The sequence below is a fragment of the Tiliqua scincoides genome, chromosome 2 (genome assembly GCF_035046505.1).
Source record: "Tiliqua scincoides isolate rTilSci1 chromosome 2, rTilSci1.hap2, whole genome shotgun sequence".
In the NCBI taxonomy this organism is placed as follows: Eukaryota; Metazoa; Chordata; class Lepidosauria; order Squamata; family Scincidae; genus Tiliqua; species Tiliqua scincoides.
The window spans coordinates 262,906,092-262,915,129 of NC_089822.1; the positions used below are offsets into that span (position 1 = coordinate 262,906,092).

A 9,038-nucleotide genomic window follows, 5' to 3' on the forward strand; every position below is an offset into this window, starting at 1 on the left:
GTTGGAGCAGGCAGGCAGTCCTGCCTAATAGCCAGCGCCAGCTGGATCTCCTCCATGAGCAGTTCATCTACATAGGCTCTGTGAGGCACCCTTGTGAAGCACCTTCTGCAGAAGCATCAGCTTTATGTGCCAACGTATCTTGATGCCGGTCTGGCATGATGAATTGTTTTATCCAGATCTCACATGGGGAGATCATGGAGTATCTCCTCCATGAGCAGTCCATCTACATAGGCTCTGTGAGGAAGAGCCTGGAACTTGGCCTATGTCTCTACCTGCCCCTGGGACTATAAGTGATTCCCACAGGTGTCCCCCCCCCAATGTATACTGGACCAAATACATTGCACATTTTTGTTGACTTGAATTGCAAGCTGCTTTGGAAGCCAGTCTTGGCTGGAAAGGGGGAAAGAAATGAAGACAACCTGCTACAGGGAAGGCTTCCCAGCCTGAGCTATTTGAGTTGTCACCTCTTGCAACCTGACTGCCGGCACAATACCTTGTCCAGGCAGGCACCTGCCACTGGACCTCTAACTGCTGCTCTGGGCTTTCATCTGACCCGCACGGTGTCTTCACCTCTGGCTCTTCCATCCGACAGGGTGTAGGCTGCTCCAGCATGACCCTGGCAGCTTTGCACATGCAGCTGGCCTGTAGTTTAAACTGAGACCACAGACCGTTGACACCAAGACCCTTCATTAAAGAACCTCTGAGTTTCATTCTCCTGTGTTATGTTACAGCAGTGCGAGCAGCTGAGGAGTGGGGTGGGGGACTTCACCATCAGTCCTGCTGCCCTGCTCTGTGGAGTCCAGCTGAGTCCCGAGGAGGTCAGTTCACCCACCAGCTGGGCAGCAGGGCATATGGGGAGAGTACAGGAGGTATGTCATAGCTGAACCCAGGGTCAAAAAGGGGGCCCAGGAGCCTGAAGGAGGGGAGCTGGAAATTGTGTGAAGCCCTGGGGGCTGGGGATAAGAATAGGCCCTCAGTTTGGCTGTACTTGTCATAAGAGGCAACTAAACAGCCACCGGGTAGATGGGACTTGTTAGCCTGGAGAAGGAAAACTCTGATCCCAAACCTCCACTGCCTCGTGGCTACATCCAGTTATGGAAAAGGCTTCAGGAGTCAACCTCAAGGCAAAATCTGGAGCCGGAGTCCCTGAGGCAGTTCATGGCTGAACACAGTCACGCTCTGGCAACTCCTGCGACGCCGCTGGAACCAACCGTATTGGCCTCTGCTTTTCCAGTGGACCATTTCAGCGATGTGGAGAGGGGGGATTTGCTGCATGGGTAACAGCCTATCCTCCATACCTACTTTACCCAGGCTTCACGCATTGGAGAGGACACTCTGTTCCAGAACCACTATTCTGAGCACGATACCATAGTCTTCCGAGATTGAAGGATGCCAACATTTCATTGTGTGAAGACTAGCATTCCCATTTTGCGTAAGCCTACATAGTTCTATAAATTGTGATTCATAGAAATTATAATCCAAAGACCATATAAAGTTAGGATCTAATGGAGAGGGTTAGGGACCCAAAAGATAATCTGTACCCCTGGATAAAATTCTTCTCAGAGGTCCTACTGGAAGTGTGTTACTATTATCTGGCGACAGCACTTGGGCTAGGAAGCTACCATCTGGGGAGGAGGACACTGCTAGAGGCAAGCCCTGAAGAGCTGCAGCCAGGTAGCATAAGCTGTTCTGAAGTAGATGGATCAATACATAGACTCTGGTAAAGACAACCTCAGGTGTTTACTCTGGGTTTGCAGGAAACACCAGCCCCAGGTCTGGATGTGTGTACAGCCACCCATGGTCTCCACACAGAGCTGGGACCAAAGAGATACACAGAACTCCCCCAAAGAGAGATAAACTAGACACAACAGGGGCTTTAATGAGGAAAAAAAAAACAGTTCAACAGAAGACTTATAGCCAATGCAGTTGTGTAGCTGGAGGGGGTGCAAAGCACTGTTTTGCAGGTGCCTGAATGCACCATGCAAGCGGCCCCTCCTCTTCCCCTTCCTGGTGGTGGGAGCAAAACGGAAGCATTTGCCTTGACTGCCCATGTACTCCATCCTGCATTCGCCTCTGTTTTGCTCCCACTGCCTGGAATGTCTCCAAAGGGGAAGGGGGAGAGGCCTATTGCAGGGTGCGTTCAGGCAGCTGCAAAACTTAGTGCTTTCTAGTAATCAAGTGCTTTGAAACCAGTATCTTTCTCCATTGTCAAGAATTTAAAAAGGTTTCCCTAAGAATGCTTTTCTACAGTTTCTGCTGGTGGGTGATTCTGAGCTTGTGACCTTTCCGGTTGCAGAATTTTTATATTTGAGCCATCTGAAGCGGGCTAAGCTGTTGGTCTCAAGCAAAGTGGAGTAACTTTGTAAGCAAATTGCTGTTTTTTAACTTTTTTTTTTTAAACAAATATATCTGTGTCTGAAGTTATCTGTAAAACTCTATGCCTAATGTTGAGTTGAGCTGAACTTAGTGCTTTGCACCCCCTTAACTACTCCACTGAGCCAGTGCATGCCATCTAAACTAGACTGAAAGCATATGAATTTAGGATGTTCACATTCTCACCGTACTCATCCGATCAGCCCAGCGCAGGTAACCATGGTGGAAAACAAGTACCAAGAGCAACTGCATGAAACATGCTAAACTCTGAAATAACCAATTGCCTACGCAGCGGAACAGAATTTTCCCCCTTTCCCAATGGCCACATACATTTCACAACAGGACTGAGAAAGTGTTTTAAGAACGGTTTCTGTCCTGTCAGTAACAATCACTGTTGCTTACACTGGTTCCAAAGCTTGGAACCTCAGCTCTGCACAAGAGGTAGATAAGAACCAAGAAGGGTCTTGTGGCAGCTTAAAGGCCGACATCTTTATTGGAGCAGGAGCTTATGTGGACCAGAGACCCCCTCATTCCATTCACTTTATTTATTTAATTTACATCCTGCTTTCCAGCCAAACTGGCTCCCAAAGCAGCTTACAATTACAACGTACACAAGGGTTACAACATATCATAATACAATACAGGGAGGTATGCAGGACCTGCCCAAGACCTCCTTGCACCTGAGCAGTAGTGTAGCGACGGGGTGGTGGTGTGTGGGGGGGTATGTATTGCCGGCAGCACAACGCACCGTGTAAGCAGCCCCTCCCGCTCGCCATTGGAGCCATTCCAGGAAGCACTGGCAATGCGCAGGAGACACCATTTGTCTGAAGGAGCAGGAGGTCTGGTCTAGAGGGTAGAGCCTCCATTTGCCTGAAGATTAACATCCACAAGGTCGCCAGTTCGAGGCCACCGGCACCGTGCGACCTTGAAGCAGCTGGCAAGCTGCAGCTGAGCTGTTCCATCTGCTCGGAGCGTGGGAGGATGGAGGCCAGAATGTTAAACCAGATCGGAGTGTAACATCTTGAATGTGGTGGTTCTTGAAAGAGAGAACCTTCTTTCAATTTGTAAAAATCCCTGCGTGGATTTAATAAGCCTGCCTGTGTAAACCGCCTTGAATAAAGTCTTGAATAAAGACCAAGAAAGGCGGTATATAAATACTGTATATTATTATATTATATATATTATTTGGTTCAGCGAACACTTGCACATTCCCATTCACTGCCCAAAATGGCTCCACCAGTCAGTGGGAGGGTTTGTTTACACGGTGTGTTGTGGTGCCTAAAGTACTTACCATCACCCCATTGTAGTTACGCTACTGGGTGCCACAAGACTCCATTTTGTTTTTGCCAACCACCCAGTCCTCTACACATTTACCCAGAATTAAGTCCCAAAGCGTTCAATGGGGCTTACTCCCAGGTGCGTAGGATTGTAGCATGATACAGTTACCCCACCTGGAACAAATTATTCCAGATTCCTTCGGTGCTTGGGCCCAGATTGTTGCGTGCCCGGGCCCCAGAGGTCTGACATACAGTGTTCTGGCACATCAAACCCTTCTGGCAAACAGTGAAAGGGTCAAAGTGCTGAGTGAACCCAAATTGCTTTCAGCAACTGCCCCCAGAGTCCCAGTTGCTGGGAGATAGATCTCCCTAAAAAATGTAGCTCTGAGCAAAGTCATTATAAGTCTATGGATGAAGCAAAATGAGGTCGCAAGAAGCTCCTCCAGCTGCCTGCAGACTCCTTTTTACCACCTAATTGCCATTGCCTACTCTTCAGCAGGGCCCACCGCACATTTGAGGAGGTTCTCAGAAAAGTGCCTTTTGTGGGTGCCAGCCCAAGATTCCTGGGGGGACTTACATGGGTACCGTCCGAGGGTGGGGTTACTTTAGTTGCAGCCGCAGGGAACAGCAGCAGCAAATTCCTCTTCTTCCTTCTGTCTTTCTCCACTCCCCATCCTTCTATGGGTAACAAGGACTCCTGCTTCATTGCCACCTCCTTTCCCACACCTGCCCCATTCATAAACAGAAGCTTTCCTTAAGAGGCCCCAAAAAGACAGTGGCTTTTGTGGGAAAACTCCCATTCTTGGAAGACAGGAAGTGACAACATAGCAAGCAGTTCCATCATTAGTGTAGGCACATATGGCCCGTGATCAGCAGTCACCCAGCCTGAGGGCTTGGGACTTTCAGCAGCAGCTGGTCCTATTCTCTAGCCATGAGTTGCCTCTGATGTCACCCTGATGTCATCACCCTGATGATGTAACCCCCTGACAATTCTATGGTTCTGCATCTATGTGGTGGTCCCAAAATTCAATATGGTTTTGAACTTCGACTGAAGCGTTTGGTGCCACTTTCTACACATGTTCTCAGTTCTTCACCCATGCCTGCCCCCTCCCCAAATGGAAAAAAAAAAAAACAATCTAGGAAATGATACTTTCCCTGTGGGAGAGTGACTGGTAAAATCTGGGGTGAGTTAAGCATGACTGTTGGTCTGTGAGATTATTGTTGCAAAAATTCCAAGTTTTCTCCTCTCCCACTATAAGTATTGAATGGCTGAATGTGTTGTGGTCACCGTACCAATTAATAGTGCCACGCTGACTGGCACGCTGCCCTTACTGAGCCTCTGAGTAAGCCAAATATCTGACTTTTCAGGTGCTGACCTGAAAACGTACCTGTCCATACTATATCAGGCAAGAAACAGATTGCCCAACTTAAATCTCTTTTAATAAACGCTAATATATTACAAGACTCTTGATGCTCATATTGTCTCCCTGTCCAAACTGTGCCTTATCTCCCCATTCTAGTTACAGAAGCGAAAATCCCAGTCTCTGGGTGTTCACATTGTAGCCTTTTCTAGAACTTAACTACTTTTATGATGCCTCTAATGGGTGGATTTTCATATGTCTATGAAAAACCGAAGAACTGCAGAACCTTTTCTCGCACACCGAGCACTCATAGGGCTTCTCTCCGGTATGAATCCTTTCGTGCACAACCAGGTTGGATTTTTTACTGAAGCTTTTCTCACAGTACGAGCACTTATATGGCTTCTCTCCCGTGTGCACGACGGTGTGTTTCCTAAGGTGAGAGCTGGAAACAAACCTTTTCCCGCAATCGGGGCAGCCGTAAGGCCTCTCTCCTGTGTGAGTTCTCTCGTGTATAACCAGGCGCGATCGCTGGCTGAAGCTCTGCCCGCAATCCAAGCACTGATACGGTTTCTCGCCCGTGTGTGTTCTTTTGTGTGTCTTTAGCTGAAAACTGGTCCGGAAACTTTTCCCGCACTCGGAGCATTCGTACGGCTTTTCTCCCGTGTGGGTTCGCTTGTGTTTAATAAGGGAGGCAATCTCCCTGAAGCTGTTGCCACAGTCCGAGCATTCATGCGGCTTCTCACCTGTGTGGGTCCTTTTGTGAATGACAAGCTGAAAGCTGATTCGGAAGCTTTTCCCACACTCGGAGCATTTGTACGGCTTCTCTCCCGTGTGGGTCCTCTCATGTTTGACGAGAGAGGCTCTCTCGCTGAAGCTTTTGCCACAGTCCAAACACTTGTGTGGTTTTTCACCAGTGTGTGTTCTTTTATGAAGTTTAAGGTGACAGCTGATCCGGAAGGTTTTCCCGCACTCAGAGCATTCGTATGGCTTCTCCCCTGTGTGGGTTCTCTCATGTTAATAAGGGCACCTCTCTCGATGAAGCTTTTGCCACAGTCTGAGCATTTATGCGGCTTCTCTCCTGTGTGGATTCTCAGATGCTTAACAAGGATCCCTTTTCGCCAAAGGCTTTCCCACACTCTGTGCATTCATACGGCTTCTCTCCCGTGTGTGACCTCTCGTGTTTAATAAGGGTGGATTTCGCATTGAAGCTTTTGCTACAGCTTGAACACTTATACGGCTTCTCCCCTGTGTGGATTCTTTTGTGTTTAATGAGATTTGTTCTCCAACCAAAGCTTTTCCCACACTCAGAGCAGATGTATGATTTTCCTCCTATGTGGGTGCCCTCTTGTGCAATACAGGGTGCCTTGCCGTTTGAAAATTTCCCCGCAATGTGCATACTTGTGTAGTTTACCCTGTGCTTGTTCTGCCTGATTCTCAGGAAGATCCAAGCTCTGATGCCATCTCTGTCTACTGGCAGTCCCTGACTTTTTCCTACACTGGAAGGTACTTTCATACAAGCTTTGGCTTCCTTCCTCACACAGGAAAGCTTGGTTTGCTATCTTCCCAGGATACTGTGCATGGTGCCACTGGGGGGTCTGTGTCCATCCAGGTTTATCTTCCCCTTGGGAACCCAGAAAAACTTCACCTTCCCTCTTTCCGACAACAGTTCATCGATGCCCAATTGCTCAGGGCTTTCCAGCTGAAATGAGTCCTCTCCAGTCTTCAGTACATGCTCATCACATTCTGGGACAAACAGAGAATCATTTATTTATGTACATTTTTTTAACTGACAAGTTGTAAGCTTTAGTACGTACCCATCAACCAAAAACATCCATTATTTACATCATTCTCATTCTCGCCTGGAGACACAAGGATGACAGTGTACATGGAGATTATCCCACCCCCCACATACCTATGAGGTTAGGGGGAGAAAGTACGCAGCTGGCAAGGACCACCCAATGCAACCTGCTGACTCTAAATGCATTACAATAATTTTGATCCTTAATGGATTATTCAGTGGGGCAGCTAAACTTCCTTGTGGCCCTGGCTGGCTAATCTTAGGAGGCAGAAACTTTGATCTGACACATTGTAGCACCACTTACAACCTGTGTCTGGTAGCTGAGGGTGAAAGCAGATGTAATGCAAGAGGAAAATTCATAAGAAGAGCCCCCCTGGATCAGGCCAAAGGCCCATCTAGTCCAGCTTCCTGTATCTCACAGCGGCCCACCAGATGCCCCAGGGAGCACACAAGACAACAAGAGAGCTGCATCTTGGTGTCACAAACCCAGCACCTGGTATTCTGAGGTAGCCTCCTTCTAAAATCAGGAGGTTGCACATACACATCATGGTTTGTAACCTGTGAGGGACTTTTCTTCTAGAAAGAGTTGGTATTCCTGGCAACCATCTTGAGCAGCCCATTATGCTAGGACATCTGTCTTCATCTGCAGCGGATTAATTATTCTGTTGTGAAGCCAACTCTTCAAACGACCCAGTAACTCAACGGTTATTAGGAGGACAAGTTTAAATGCATCCTGAACACAGAGTTGAAGCATTTTTGAGCTTCTCAGCTACAGAACTTCCCTGCAACCCGGGACCTATCAAGTTGAATGCAGCTCACTAGCAATGGATCTTGACCTCACAAGTATTTTGCCACACCTGTTTGCTGTCCTAGAGACTATCAGCAGAACCAGGAGGTTGATCAAGACTCTAGTGGGCCATAGTCACCATACATGTCTAGTGACTGGCATTTAGCTTGATGGATCATGTTGTGCAGGGCCAGCACTAGAGGATGCCCTAGAAACAGAGGCCACAGGACCCAGACAAGTCTCCCAAAATGACATCATAGGAGGATGAAGACCCATAGAGGCCAGTGTGCTGTGAGAAGCAAAACGTTGAAAATCACTGCAGTATGGACAGATACCAGCTCCATCCTTCACTCCCTGACTGACAACCATAGCTGGGTCTGCTGGCAGCCAGCAGCAGGTGACAGCTGATGATGTCACTGCTGTTGCTCCTCTCACAAGCTGTTTTTGTGAAGTGTCTCCTGTGGCTCAGCTGGGTGCTGCATTTGGTCATGCACCACACAGGTGAGGACATTCTTGCTTTCTCAGGCTTTTTGAAGTTCCTGCAATGCATTTCAATTCTGAATTATGCAGGGGATGAACAGAGTGGATAGGGAGATGCTCTTTACACTCTCACACAACACCAGAACCAGGGGACATCCACTAAAATTGAGTGTTGGGAGAGTTAGGACAGACAAGAGAAAATATTTCTTTACTCAGCGGTCTGGTTGGTCTGTGGAACTCCTTGCCACAGGATGTGGTGATGGTGTCTAGCCTGGACGCCTTTAAAAGGGGATTGGACAAGTTTCTGGAGGAAAAATCCATTATGGGGTACAAGCCATGATGTGTATGCACAACCTCCTGATTTTAGAAATGGGTTATGCCAGACGCAAGGGAGGGCACCAGGATGCAGGTCTCTTGTTATCTGGTGTGCTCCCTGGGGCATTTGGTGGGCCGCTGTGAGATACAGGAAGCTGGACTAGATGGGCCCATGGCCTGATCCAGTGGGGGCTGTTCTTATGATACTTATGTATCTTATGATACTTATGTTCTTATGATGGGCAGGAGGTCTGGTCTAGAGGGTAGAGCCTCCATTTGCCTGAAGATTAACATCCACAAGGTCGCCAGTTCGAGGCCACCGGCACCGTGCGACCTTGAAGCAGCTGGCAAGCTGCAGCTGAGCTGTTCCATCTGCTCGGGAGCGTGGGAGGATGGAGGCCAGAATGTGAAACCAGATCGGAGTGTAACATCTTGAATGTGGTGGTTCTTGAAAGAGAGAACCTTCTTTCAAATTGTAAAAATCCCTTTGGGGATTTAATAAGCCTGCCTGTGTAAAACCGCCTTGAATAAAGTCTTGAATAAAGACCAAGAAAGGCGGTATATAAATACTGTATATTATTATTATTATTATTATACTTTCACTTGAATTTTAACTGCTGCTGGTCTGGTCTGCTGTTGCTCTACCA

At 47.9% G+C, this 9,038-nt stretch overlaps 1 protein-coding gene and 1 pseudogene across 1 annotated transcript in view; one reads left to right on the plus strand and one right to left on the minus strand.

The window, feature by feature from the left end:
- Positions 1–9,038, plus strand: part of LOC136640344 (zinc finger protein 271-like) — a 56,180-nt gene that overhangs the window by 30,902 nt on the left and 16,240 nt on the right. The window lies entirely within an intron of this gene.
- Positions 3,634–9,038, minus strand: part of LOC136641320 (zinc finger protein 850-like) — a 10,822-nt pseudogene continuing 5,417 nt past the window's right edge.